This window comes from Papaver somniferum, chromosome 9, assembly GCF_003573695.1.
Source record: "Papaver somniferum cultivar HN1 chromosome 9, ASM357369v1, whole genome shotgun sequence".
NCBI lineage: Eukaryota > Viridiplantae > Streptophyta > Magnoliopsida > Ranunculales > Papaveraceae > Papaver > Papaver somniferum.
In genome coordinates, this window is record NC_039366.1 from 29,597,179 (window position 1) to 29,612,812 (window position 15,634).

Consider the following 15,634-nt stretch of genomic DNA (forward strand, 5'->3'; position numbering starts at 1 on the left):
TTAAATGATGTTATGCATACCTGGTATGTGTACCATGTACTCCAGACATCCCGAACTATTATTTTCAAACCTAAACATTTAAAAACATTAAACACATATCAAGTTAGGTAGAAAAGAACGATAAGAAAGGTACATGGATCATTATAAGTACTTTAAGCAAATAAGAACATAAATCTTTCTCAGGTTTATAGACATACCTTTTTAGAAGAATCCAGTCGAATTCTACAGCCTTGCCGAACATAATTTGTGTGCCCCAATTCTAGTGCTTCCCTCACCGTATACATAGCAGGACATTCCTTGGTGAGGATGCACTTACAACACAATCAAGTTGCATTGGGGTGAACAATGTCCTGCTCACCACAAGTGACCTTTGGTTTATCATGAAAGAGATCGCTTTTAGAACCTTTCACATCCAATTCCATTTTTCCAAAAAACTTGTTAAGTTCCAACATCATGGATACTGCCTTCTCCATAGTCATGGAATTTTCTGGAAGATCATTCCTTTTCACACTCAAAGCATCATTGAATTTCTTTGGTACCCACTTCTGAGTGCGTTTACGAACAACCGGAACCTTCTTCCCATTACTCTCTTCAAGATTTCTCGGAAGAGAATTGGATTGACTATTCTTTTACAAGTTAGTCTTTCTCCAACTGGGAGCATCGGATCTTGTATTAGTCTTTACGAAGTTATCCTTTTGATAACCATTACGATTGTGAAAAGGATTTGTATGACGTTTATAGGCAAATCTAGATTTATCACATCATTGATTCCTTTGCCTAAAGGTTGGACAGTTACAACGTGTTACATTAAGTGGATTAGTCTTAACATATGATCTTGGTTTCACAACTTCTTATGAGACCAAACAAGAACATCATGAAGTTTCTCATTCCATATACGGAAGCGAAATCTCCTTTCCAGGTGACCTTTATTTCCGCAATAGTGACAAACATAAGGAATGTTCTTACCTTGATCCGTGTATGCTAACTTTGGAGGTTGATATACTTTTCTCTTTCAAACCTTAACTGCCGGTGAAGGTATTTCACTTTTTCCATCAGTGGAAAACTTTTGTTGAGAAGCATCACTAGCCTTGACAAATTTTACCTCTTTGCTAGTACTTGGAGCATCTATTCCCTTATAGCCCAATCCTCGTGTATCACGATGATTTTAAGAGGAACCCAATAAAAAAAAAAACAAAGTTAATTTGCTTGAACTAGAATTGAACTTTTTCAAGTCATCTTCCAACATCTTGATTTTATCAAGAGCAGCAGTTAAATCATCCTCAAGGCGTTTTTCTCGAGTGAGATAAACACTTTCTCTGTCATCAAAACTAATTTGTTGAGAGTTAAACCTTGCTTCAGATTCTTCAAGTTTCTCTTCCAACAAAAAGTACTTTTGATAAAGATTATCACATTCAAGTGACTTCATATGTAGGTTTTCCTCAGAATCCTTGAAGATCGATTCGTTAAAACGATTCGGAAAAAAAAAACACCTGCGTAACATCTTCTCAATTTCTTGTTTTCTCGACAGATAGGAGTCAGAAGTGGTGAGACATGAGAAGTTTTAATCTTCTTCATATTCCACGAATCCAAAAACTTAACATACTCTGTGACTTCCTAATCAACATCTCTATCAACATCTGAATCACCTTCATGAGAAAGTTCATCCAACTGTTCTTCTAGGAGAGTTTCTCAATCAACAGTTTTTATATCAAGAGAATGTTTAGATATTGACTTATATGTGACAGTTCTCTCAGGTGAATCCAAGCTTTTAGAATCATCTGGTAATTTCTGAACTGGTACGTTATTAGAGATAGACTCGTCCATAATCAGATCGCTACAAACACAAACTTATAAGGTTTTTAACGTGTTTTCCTGCTCTGATACCAATTGAAAAAGCGGGGGTCTAACAACCTCACCCAATATTTCGCTTAACAATTTGTATAGACTAACTCTAATATACTTTCTAGAGAATCAACTAGACAGTCAGAATCAATCTAGATAAAAGTATATCAAAGAGTTAATATCTCAATCTCTCGATTTGATCTATACTCAAGCAAATGGAAATCTGCGAGTCTTTATAAAATACAAAAGAGATAAACTTGGATGGTACCAAAGACCAATATCCAAGTGTCAATCAATTTAAATCAACAACCAAAGGTTGGATATTCTAATTGATTGATCTTAAAGCACAACCTGTGATATTTCAATTATATAACAAAATATAATGCGGAATAGAAATAACCCACAACCAAGAGTTGTTACGACCCAAAGTCGAAGACTTTAATAAAAAAATCTGTATCACACAGAAAGTCTACGATGATAGATAAATTTGTCTCCCATAGAAAAACCTAAGAGTTTTGTTCCGTCTTTTGATAAAATCATGGTGAACAGGAACCAATTGATAACCCGGACTTATATTCCCGAAGAACAGCCTAGAATTATCAATCACCTCACAATAATCTAAATCGTATGGTAGAGAAACTAGATATTGTGTAATCACAAACGATGAGACGAAGATGTTTGTGATTTATTTTTATCTTGCCATATCGGAGATATAATCTCAAGTCAACTATTCAATTGAACTCGTACGATAGAAAATGGAAAGATCAGATCGCTCAACTACAAGAGAAGTAGTTTCGTCTGGCTTCACAATCCCAATGAAGTCTTTCAGTCGTTAACCTACAGGGTCTCGAGAAGAAACCTAAGGTTAAAGGAGAATAAACTCTAGCAAAACCAATTATTATCACACAGGAGGTGTGGGGATTGGTTTTTCCAGTTGCTAGATGTCTCCTTTATATAGTTTTCAAATCAGGGTTTGCAATCCAAGTTACCTTGGTAACAAAGCATTCAATATTCACCATTAGATGAAAAACCTGATTTAACCAGGCTAATATCTTTCAACCGTTAGATCGAAACTTAGCTTGTCACACACAAATGAAATGTATTTCATTTAGGTTTGAGTAACCGTACCTAAACGTGTACACTTAGTTGGTTCACAAATAGTTAACCAATGGTTAGCCATATGAGCACTTCCATATTAACCATATTCATCTTCTTCACATAACTAGTTCAAATGACTCATAAGTTGAAGAGTTGTTCAATTGCTTAGGTCTTTATGAATAGACACAATTGAATCAAAATCGGTTTGATTCACTTGAATCAATTCATGAAAAATATAGCCACGGTTTGCAAAGATTGCATTCCTTATTGATTTATTGTTTAAGTTCATGATCTTCCGATTTGATAAATATAACCATCTTGGGTACGCGTACGGGTACGTGTACCATAGCTACCGGATTTGAGTTTAGAAACTCAGCAGAAATTTTCGGTCGAAAACTTCCGTGGGTACGCGTACGGGTATGCGTACCTAAGGTGACTGGTTTAACAGTTTGCAAACTTACAAACTCAGCAGAAATTTTCGGTTCGAAAACTTCCGCTAGAACGCGTACCCAACCTGTCTCCTTCACCAATACCGGATGCACACACTAGGTTTCCGGCACATGGATTTATACACTAATGTGCGAAGACACTATAAATGCTTATATCCATAGTTGGTTACGTAATCTCAACTATACATTTTAATCATTGAAACATTCTTTTATAATGTTATAATAGTCGTTGTTCACAACTATCGTCATCAAAGCTATTTTCAAGATTGAAATGTCATTATGACTTTCGTCACGGGTTAAGATGAAAAATGGTTAAAGCGAAAGCTTACCAACACATATTTCGAGAAAAAGATAGGCGAGTAAACTCGGCTCGAAATAGAAAATGTGTATGTATGAAAACTATCATACTTATACGACTTTGTCTCAAGAGTCTTCGTAAGATGATCGCCATGGAGTCTGGAGCTCAACTACGCTAAACTGTCCTAAACCGAGACTTAGCTATAAGTAGTCTAGAAATCAAGACATATAGTTTTGACAACTAAACTTGACAAACATGCTTGAGATAGCAACGCATGCGAGTTCGAACGAGCAATGCCCTAACATTTTCTATCCGTGAGGATCCCACCAGAGTGCCTGAAAACGCGGGGGTACCAAAATACACCACCACTTTTTTCTTAGGAAATCTGTATGGACAAACTCAATACAACTCCGAGAGTTAAACTCAATCAAGGAATAATATCTAGAGTTATCTCTCTCTCTCTCTTGCGATTAGAACGTTTACAGAAACAAATCCGTGAACCTTATCAAAAACAGATTACTTGGACGGTACCAACGGCCTATGTCCAAGAATCAATCAAGTCTTATCCAATAAACTAAGTCGGATATATCTACTATGATTGATTAACGTACAACCTGTGATATTTCAGTTATAAAGATAAACAATATAATGCGGAAAAAGAAATAACACGGACACCAGAAGTTTTGTTAACGAGGAAACCGCAAATGCAGAAAAACCCCGGGATCTAATCTTGATTGAACACCAAACTGTATTAACATGCTACAGACACTAGCCTGCTACCAATTAACTTTGGAATGTAATGTTGTTGAGCCATAAAAGGTATCCCACCGATTAAGGTACGCCTATTGAATCCTAGTAGGACTCCGCGCAAAAAAAATTCTTTTAGCTGACGTTACACCAACTAAGAGTTGCTTCAACTCAATTGAAGACTTTGAACCAATCTGCCTCCCACAAATTAATCCTATATATGATTTCCTTTTACAATCAAATAGTTTGATCAAAGATGATGGAAATCGATAGCAATAGACAAAGTCTAGCTAACTCAAAATCCGGACTTATGCAACCTGAAGTGCAACCTAGATTATTATTCACCTCACAAGTATAAAACCTGTAGAATCAACAAAGTTTGAGACGAAGAGAGAACTTTGATGATTTTTATCTATCCTGATCAAGTGAGCAGCTCAACAATCGATCAAGATCATGATACTAGAGTTATCAAGGAAAGATAACTGGACCTGACTTCACGAATTCCTATGAAGTCTTTGTAATCGCTAAACCCTAAAAGAGTTAGGAAGAGGACGACTCTAGATACAACTAGGACACACCAAAAAGTAGTGTCGGGATTCAAAGATCCCCAGTTGCTTGAAGTTCCCCTTTTATAGACATTCAAAGCATATGTTCCTTTAGGTTTAAGCTAAGATAGCTTTGGAACCTCGTTTGATTGGGGTCCATGAATACTAATTGGGGGCCTCAACCATTTTATTCCCACCCCAAATATTTTGGGGGTGTTATAAAATATAGTGAATATACTATTTTAACCTTGACTATTTTTTTCTTCTTCAACTAACGACTCTGATTAACGACCCTTCAAAGACAATAACGACTGTTAAGGATCATCATGGTCGTTGTAATTGCAGGAAATCCCACAACACACCCCTTGTATTATCATGACTATAATTTCTAGATCTAAACTTAGTTGATATGAAAATAAAGATAAAAATAATGAAAATAGAAAATAAGACACAAGATTTACGTGGTTCGATCAATTTGATCTACATCCACGGAGTTAGGTTTCACTATGATTGTTTGTAATTACATATGGATTACAATTGAGACTCCATTAATGAGTATTTGGAGCTCTCTATCTCTCTGGTTTTTGGGGAAGAATAAAAAGATAATAATAATACCCGTCCCTTTTCTCTCTCCTACCTTTCTTTTTATATAGATATTTACATAGTGGATGACAGCTCATATGTGGTGGAATACAACTAACATTTCCCCTAATTTCGGAATCACCGTGCGATGTTCTCGCAGGCTCACGTTGGATCTTAATTTGCACACATGTTACGTTCTCTCGCAAGCTTCCCTACATTCTCGCGAGATATTTATTATTGTGCGATATTTGGATCCTACATCTTGCCTTCTTTTTTTGAATATTGCTTGAAGAGCAATCTTTACGGAAAAATCCGTCTTTTTGAAGTTGTTGGAGTAGTCTTTAATCTTTATTGATGAAGGAACGAGCGAAAGAATACTGGACTTGAAAAGTACGTACTTGCCTCTATTCTTTTGTGAAGTTCTGGAACGTTGCGAAGTAAATAAGAAGTATCATCTCTTGAAGTATGCGAAGTATGAAGTATCCTTGAAGAAGTATAAGAAGCATGAAGTATCCTCGATGAAGTATAAAAAATATTCAATTCTCAAAATATAAGAAGTATCCGTCCTTGAATGAGAATAATAAGTATTGCCTCTATTCATGCGAAATTATTACTCCATTTTTGGTGATTCTTGCCGAGAAGATAAAGAACATAAAATGTTTTCTTGGTAATCCATAGTTGCCTCTGTTCTTTATCTACGAGGATAGAATCTTTGAGAAAATGTTGAATGTGCGAATTGTTTCCTCATTCTTATCTTGCCTCTGTCTCATGTGTTGTGCTCATGCGATAGTATAATCTCTTCAAGTTGCTTATAATTGTGTGAAATAATTGAGCGAAATAATTATATCGTTCGGAATAATCGCATTCTGCAAAATTCTGACACATTTGACGAAATTTTGAATCATTCTGCGAAATTCTGAATAATTCTGCGAAATTCTGAATAACTCTGCGAATCTAATGCTTATGTGATGATTATGTTATGAAATGTGTATGCGATGTTTATGCCATGAAATGCTTGTGCAATGCTTTTATGATGCGAGTATGATGCTTGTATGATGAGAATGCTTATCTATTGCAATATGTAGTTAATGTTTGTGTTACTTAGCTCATTTTGCCGTCTAAAATTGATGTAACTTTAAATTGCTTCCATTCTTCATTTCTCTGGCTTTTTCTTTAGTGTATTCATTCCTCTTCGTGTAGTTATTATTCCTCACAAGTTCTTACTTGTGTTTCATCTTTCCTCTTTCCTGCACTATTAGTATCTCACAACAGTATGATCATAATATCAAGTCTGCGGCATTTTCACTGCCTCAGTTTCATTTCCACGTACATATTCGCAAGCTTGTTTGCTTACATATAATCATTCTCGCAAGCTTACTTGCTTACTCATTTTCTTATGTGGTCTTATTTTTCCTTCCTAGTTAAAGGTCTTATTTTGCCACCTCTTGTCATTGCGACAAAATCGCAGGACGTCTTTGCACTTTCATGCAAAAACCCATTGATCTTGCCTTAACTTTTTCTTTTGTATTATTGCCTCTTCAGGATTGTTGCGACAATATGACAGGCCTAAATATTCTTGCGAAAATAAAGCCCCATGACATTGCCGTCTTGCGACAAAATCGTAGGACGTCTTCACACTTTCATGTAATGACCCATTGATCTCGTCTTATCTTTTTCTCTAGTATTATTGCCTCTTCAGGATTGTTGCACAAATATGACAAGCCTTAAAACCCTTGCGAGTAAAAAGCCTCATGACATTTGCGTCTTAAGATACTTATCAGCTCCCCAATGGAGGGTGCCGCCCTTATCTCCCCCCTGGTTGCCCCTTCAAGGAGGCGTACTTCTACCATACAAGGTTAGCTCCTCCCATCCGGTCTTAACAACAACCAGTTGTTTTCGCAGCCTCTTATCCCTTTTACCTATAAGGCTTATGGTTACGAGACTGCACCCTAAGTGGGGTTTTCTTCGGGCCTAGTGCAGTATAAGCCAAGACTTGTCAAGAATGGCAAGGACGCTTCAAACACCCATGGCACTCTTGACTCAACCGTGTACCTCGGCGCCTTAATCAGATTCTGCACTCCTTGAGAGAGTCCTTATTACCTTAGTCGCCCAACCTAAGTCATATGCTTAAGCTGAGAATCCAAGGTGCCTCTCCCGGATGGGCTTTATTGACCCCAAATCTCCATGACTTAGGTTCCGGGGGCGGTGTAACCTTTCCCTGAGTCATGCAACAGGTACCCCCTTATATGACGTACTTTAGGTCTTACATTTTCCTCTTGCGAAATTTTATTCGCGAACTAGGGTGTACGCCATAAAGGTTCGCCCCTATCTGCGAAATTTTCGCGTCTCTTTGTTTCTGCAAAATGTTCGCGTTTCTTTATTCTCTCATTCATCTTTTCATTTCTGTCATCTCTTTCATTCATTCTTTCATTTCTGCCATCTCTTTCATTCGTTCTTTCATTCTCATAATATCATATCATTTGAATCAAAATAAATATTCAAGAGAAACTCTAATACATGGTAAATATGAAATCTTTGTAGTTGTGAAATCTTTGTAATTCTGCGATTCTATCGCGTTTTTTAAATCAAATCAAAAATCTTTTTATTCTCTGCAAAAGAAATATTCTAGAGAAATATGTAAATTGAATTTTCTCAGTTTTCTGTAATTTTGAAATCTCGCAATCTTTGTAATTTTGAAATCTTTGTAATCTTGAAATCTTAGTAATCTTTATAATCTTTGAAATCTTGAAATCTTTGAAATCTTTGTAAATCAAATCAAAAATCTTTTATTTTCTGTAAAAGAAATATTCTAGAAATATATATAAATGGTTTTTTTTTTTAAATCTTGAAATCTTAGTAATTTTTGTAATTTTTGAAATCTTGAAATTTTTGTTATCATGCGATTGAATCGCTTTTTGTAAATCAAATCAAAAATCTTTTTATTCGTTCTTAGTATAAAGTAAAATGTTCAAGGAAGTGGTACTTATCTTTCATGTGAGTCGTTGTTGTTATCAGAGAAGTGAATAAATGCCTTGAAATGTATGAATTTCGCGCAGCAAAAAGAAGTATGAGAAGTGAGATTTGAACCCTTGATCTGCTTTTTGGATTTTCTCGCACCATACCAACTGTGCTAAGCCTCTTTTGCAAAATAATCAAAGTTATCCCGCGACCTACTGCTTGCATTCATGCCTCCTGACCAACTGTGCTAACCCTCTCTTGCGAAATAATCAAAGACTGTGCGAAGTAATCAAATATCAACTCTGCGAAATGAATATTTGCGAAGAAAAAATTAAATTATTTGGTCGCAGAGAGAATCGAACCCATGTCCTCTAGTTTGCATACTCCTTCTCTGACCATCTGCGCTACTTGTTGCTTGCGAAAGAAACACACAATGTTGTACTTTATTCCATTTCTTAGACTTTAGGATTTCCAAAATGTGCGAAAAATTAAGCTTGATGAGGGATTCAAACTCGAGTCTTACAACTCACTCTAGCGAAGCTTGACCAACTGTGCTACCTCTTGTTTGCGATCTAATGAAACAATATTGCGAAATTACTCATTTTTTCGCTATCTGTAAAAAAGAAGAAAACTATGATCGCAGGGAAGTTCGAACTTGCGACCACGAACGTACATATTGTTCTCTTTACCAACTGTTCAAGAATCTCTTTGCGAAATAAACGCACAATATTTTTCTCTTATTCTTTTATTCTCCCATGCAAATGAGAAGAAAATGAAAAATATGTGTCTCTGCGAAATTTGAATCCGTGACCTATCGCTTACTCGCTCCAGCTCAAACCATCTGTGCGAATTTCTGTTTGTGATAAACATTACAGCATCTGCCTCTTATCTTTTCTTCGTCCTTCCTTAATTTCTTTCACATTTGCCTTCTTCTCCTGAACATGAAAATCTTCCACTGAAACTTCCATTTTCTCCTTAAATTTCACCACTACAACTAATTTTTTCTCTCATTTTTTCATGTCTTTGAATTGTTGATGATGTTTACTCCCCGAAAGTGTGATTTCTTCCATAAAATTTCCATTTTTGAACCTAAATTTTCTAGATCTAGAAAAATATGAACAGTAGCTAATCTTCATGAAAAATTCTTGAATCAACAAGTTACAGGAAGGATAAATCCTTTACTCGTCCCTATTTCTAGCGCCATTATGTAATTGCAGGAAATCCCACAACACACCCCCTGTATTATCATGACTATAATTTCTAGATCTAAACTTATTTGATATGAAAATAAAGATAAAAATAATGAAAATATAAAATAAGACACAAGATTTACGTGGTTCGATCAATTTGATCTACATCCACGGAGTTAGGTTTCACTATGATTGTTTGTAATTACATATGGATTACAATTGAGACTCCATTAATGAGTATTTGGAGCTCTCTCTGGTTTTTGGGGAAGAATAAAAAGATAATAATAATACCCGTCCCTTTTCTCTCTCCTACCTTTATCTTTATATAGATATTTACATAGTGGATGACAACTCATATGTGGTGGGATACAACTAACATTTTCCCTAATTTCGGAATCACCGTGCGATGTTCTCGCAGGCTCACGTTGGATCTTAATTTGCACACATGCTACGTTCTCTCGCAAGCTTCCCTACATTCTCGCGAGATCTTATTATTGTGCGATATTTGGATCCTACAGTTGTATTCAATACTATTACGACCCTTTAATGCATTTCTTCCATTAATGACTGTTCGAAGATAACGACTCTTTTTAGACAATAACGACTGTCCAGTAACGACACTTCAAAATAATAACGACTGTTTGGAGTCGTCATATACATAATCAATTCTCTGACGACGCTTTAAAAAAAATAACGACCCTTTCAAAGGGTCGTTAGGGAATTGATTATGTATATGACGAATCCAAACAGTCATACAGGCTACGTATTTCCGCCGTTAATGACTTTCGAAGAAGATAACGACTCTTTTATAGGAAATAACGACTGTTTAGAGTCGTCATTGAAACACTCCAATACCATGATGATTTTTCATACAAATCTGGGCAAAAAAAAAATTGCAAACAAAAAAATTGAAAAAAAAGTTAAACTCTAATTAAATAAGATTATCACTAATTAATTAAGATTATCACTAATAATATAAGGGTAGATTAGCCATTTAATATATTTTTTGATAAGGGGTGACTCAAATTAGGTTTTAGTGAACCGTTATGTCCTCTGGTGGAGGGCCCCAATTAGTATTCATGGCCCCCAATCAAACGAGGCATTGGAACCAAACAATCAATATCCACCGTTAGATGAATTTTTGAATCTGATTTATATAAACAAGATATACACTCTGGTCATGTTAAACCATAACCGAACCGTGTTCAACATGGTTAGCCAAAACTAGCCGATTTGAACTTAAAAGCTTAATATTCATTTTCATGAACACATAAGACATTAACTCTGAGTTACAATCATGTGATCAAATAAGTCTGGTGTTTAGTGAGTTAATCAAATGTTAATTATCTCATAGAAATAATTTAATCGCACTTGAAAATAATCGACATGGTTAGTAGGTGTAGAAGGTACAAATACCATTGACGTCCGTGAGTCGGTTCAGTCACAGTACGTGTACCGGTTTGTAAGCTAACGATCCAAACCAAGTTCTGGATTTACAGAACTATTTAGGTATGCGTACCGACATGGTTACCTTAAGACTATCACCGGTTCTGTAGTTCACAAAACTATTTTGGTTTGCGTACCGGTTTGGATAAACAGTCGAGTTTGGGAACACAAAACTATTTTGGTTTGCGTACCGGTTTGAAAACTAATCTCGGTTTCATAACCACAGGTCCAAAATGGTTTGCACACAAGTATGCATATCGATCTAGTTCACGAGTTAAACAGATTTTCACATGATGTGCATAAGAATATGCGTACCACAAATCTGTAAGTCGATATATAGCTACTATGTTACGTGTACGAGTACATGTAATTCGGGTTTAGACTTATAACAGTTTTCCCAGTTTGTAAGACTGATAACACCGCATTGTATCTGAATCTATAGTAGTTCTATATTTCTCTCTAAATCGATTCGAAACATTCCCGAATAATATCAATGACACATATCCCTGTTCCAGGCTATTTTCAAACGACAAAACTTGAATTATGATTTTGATTCTGAACTATAAATTGCCCTTAACCGAAATTCATCAAGTATGAACAAATATTCATTAAGCTTAGTCATTATATTTCGAGAACTTATTATCAAGATAAACTTGACTCGAAATTCTTGTCTATGCATAATAGTTTAATCTATGCGACATTGTCTCGATGATAAAAAAAGTGAATATAACCTGAGAATAGGTGGTTCAGTCTTCACTTACCTTTTGTTGATGAAGTTCTCCAAAAGCTTCGGTTGATCTTCGCCTTTAAACGGTAGAACGCAATGATGACTGCCGTGATCCACTATTTCTCAACTACATTTCTATCTTAGTCCGAGACTTAACTAATTGTAGACTAGAAATCAAGATATGGTTTTGACAATTAAATTTGCCAACAATATTGAGATAGAAACACTTATGAGTTCGACCGAGCGATGCTCTAACAACGCCTTCTACTTCTAATAGGCCATGAACTATACCAAAATCATTCTCAACGAATCCATAAGAAGTGATCCAATTTTTTTCATCGGGTCACCCGTTATTGATTGTACGATTTATTCCTGATCTAACATGCCACTTTACTCAGTCAGATAGAAGATTTGCTCTTGCTTCGTACTTAAAGAAAGATTCTATATAAACAATTACGAAGCTAGATTTTCTCCTGCTGCATCAATGCTCGCCTTTGTTCTTACTGCTCATGAACAGAAATGATCGCTTGTCTTTCAGTTTGCCCTGGAAGAATCTCTAACTTGCTTGGCTTAGCGCTTGCATTTTGTGGGAGCGAGAAGTATAGTATATGTTTGGTGTTTCTTCCATCAATCATCCAGATCTATGCCGTATATCAACAGATCATGGTTTAAGGGTTATCTATTATGAAAATATCTTCTTACCGCCCTACCTACATCATTTATGAAGATTATTTGGAGTATCTTCCCGATATCGTTCGTGACTACATTAAATCCACCGACGGTGTTGATGCAGAAGGGAATTATGGTTACCATGTCGTTGTGGAACAACTTAGATGTTTTAGTGGGGGCGAAAGATTACGGTGTGGAACAATACACCTACTTAAGGAAAAGAATGTTGAGTGACCTACACCATGACTGTGATTTTTACAAGTCAATGATGAGAACGGGGGAACGAGGAGAACAAGAGAAGAAGGTGCTAGAATATTGAGACAATGAACAATAATGTTAGATATATCAAAGTATATATAAAGAAATGAATTAAAATAACTCTACCACAAACAACTTGACGAGGAAAAAAATCATGGGTTCTTCGTTTACACATTAATTATTTCGCGGGCATACTCAAGAGTGAGCAATGCTATACCCCGACTTTACTATGATAAGACTGCCCGATATAGCTTGTATTAGCATAACATAAAATACTCACTCTCTGAACCTAGCAACTGGATTGAAAAGAATTAAACAAGCAATGCGCAAAACAAAGCGAGAGGTTAGGGAAAAAAAGTCAGGATAGTAGCCGCTTCCGGAAAGAAGAGAAGGTTGCTTGCAAATTAAGGTAGGTTTAAGTTTTCTTACAAAAACAAGTTTTGTTTCTTGTAAAAGAATTCAAAAATGAAAATTGAATTTTCCCATAAATAAAACATGCATATGGCATATATGAGGAGACGTAGTATTCGGACGGCCGTGCACGCCCATCTATATTGTATATTGGACTATTGTCCATAATAGTATATATGGAGGAAATCATTCTATAGTATACCCAATGTAGGACTAAAGAGTTTCATTCACTCAAACAAAATGAGTGAGCATCCATAAAACTCTTAGGTCCTAAGATCAAACAACACCAATGCGAAAAAATATTTATTTAAACACATTTTATCCAACAATCCCTCACATGAACGAAATCTCGCTAAAAACAAAGAATCGAAATATGAAAAAAAATACAATAAAGTGTCAATAAGGTCTTGAATCCTTGCTTAGTGAGAAACTGAAACTCATGACCTTGCATTTCCCTTTTGAGATCAGTACATTTAGTATCACTATTTAATTTGTTACCATCAGGCGCACAACTACTTGCATGGAAACAACAGGAGTCATAAGAGCTCCACAAAACTTAACAACATTTGAGTCTAAGAAACTATGTATGCTACCACTATCAATGGGGATGCTCAACTTTTTCTTCTTAAATAGATCATGAATTTTAATTGTGGTGTGAGAAACATTATCATAGAGTGCATGAAGTGAAATCTCAACTGCTTCCTCAGACTCTTGGACTAAATGTATAGAAGCAACAGGTGATGTAACTTCAGAAGTAGTTCCTTCATTTTCATCTGCTGCTAACATGAATAACTGTTGCTTAACATATTTATGGCCAACTGAGAACTCTTCATCACAATTGTAACAAAGCCTTTTGTCCCTCTTAGCTCTCACTTTAGCATAAGAAAGTTTTTTAATATGGGATATTGAAGGACTTGTTTTGTAATACCATATGAAACTGGTTTAAGTGGCACCCTTAGACTTGTGCTAGTAGATGTAAAGTTCATGCTAGAAGAAGAATGTGAAGGAACATATAATGGTGATGGTCTATGAAACCCCTTATTCTTCTTAAAAGAATTTTCTAATAAGTACTCTTGCATCTTTGCCAAATAAATAGAATGGTCCAGTGTTTGTGGAGAAAATATTTGTATATACATACGTAGTTCCTCTTTAAGTCCACTAACAAAACTAGAGGTAAAATATGCTTCAGTGAGATGACAATTCTTAGCCAGCATTAAAGTCTTTAATTCTTCAAATATCTCTTGGTAGTCAAGAACAGATCCGATTTGACTCAGTTTATTAAACTCACCCACAATATCATCATGTCCAATCTCTTGAAAAGGAGTACAAATATCTTTAAGGAAATTTTCCGAGACAACTGCTTGTTTACACACTTGATAATCTTGAAACCAAACATCAGCCTTACCCTATAAATAAAGAGAAGTTAGATTTACCTTCTGATCATCATCCATGTGATGGATTTGAAAATATTTTATGCACTTCCTGATCCATGACCTTGGTTTCTATCTATCAAATCTAGAAAATTCCACCTTTGGTTTTGGTTGATGGTAACTGCCTGCACCTAAACCAGCTACATTTCGATGTGAGTGACTCCCTTCGTATGTGAAATTAGATCTCGAATTTGTATTAGAAATTGGAGGTGTACCAAGTAAACTCCCAGGAATATCTTGTTGAAACTCTCGGTGATTAAAGGATCTGTTATTATTTTCGAGGATTTGGGAAAACATTTCTCTCTTAACTTTCATGTGTTCATCATAAGGTTTTTTATAGTTGTATGTGACATTTTGAAGAAGAGCATCATGTTTTTGAGATAATTTTTCTTGGTTTTGAGAAAATTCAACATGTTTCTGGGTGAGATCTTCTATTTTCTTAGTAAGTTCATCGACTGCATCTCTATTCGTCATGAGAGAGAGAAAAAAATATTTAATGAGGACGTTACAGCTCTGGTACCGATTTGTAGTGGTATACACATACAAAGGCGTCATCCAACACATTCACGTAATAAAACAGAGAAGGACTGAAGTAAAGATGAGATATCAGAAGAGATTAGAAATGAAAGGAGGAGAATGAAGCATAGAATGAAGAGATAAGAATTACTCGGAAGGGGAAAAGATGAACATAATAACAGAAGAGAAAGATATTTCTTTTACTAATAATTCATAACAACCAAAGAAGAGCAGGATACGACTAAATACAACAACATGCACGTGAAGAGTAAAAACTATTAAGGCACTCGACTACTAACTAACGACAACTCAACTGTTAGGTGGCCCATAAGAGGATATGTCATGGCTAGGGACATGACACACGATCACGATGAGGGTCTTGATATTAGCTTGGATCAAACAAAGAATCAGTTTTAATTTTGAAACCGTATATTTATAGTCTTTGTGGCATTGTATGGTAATCATAAT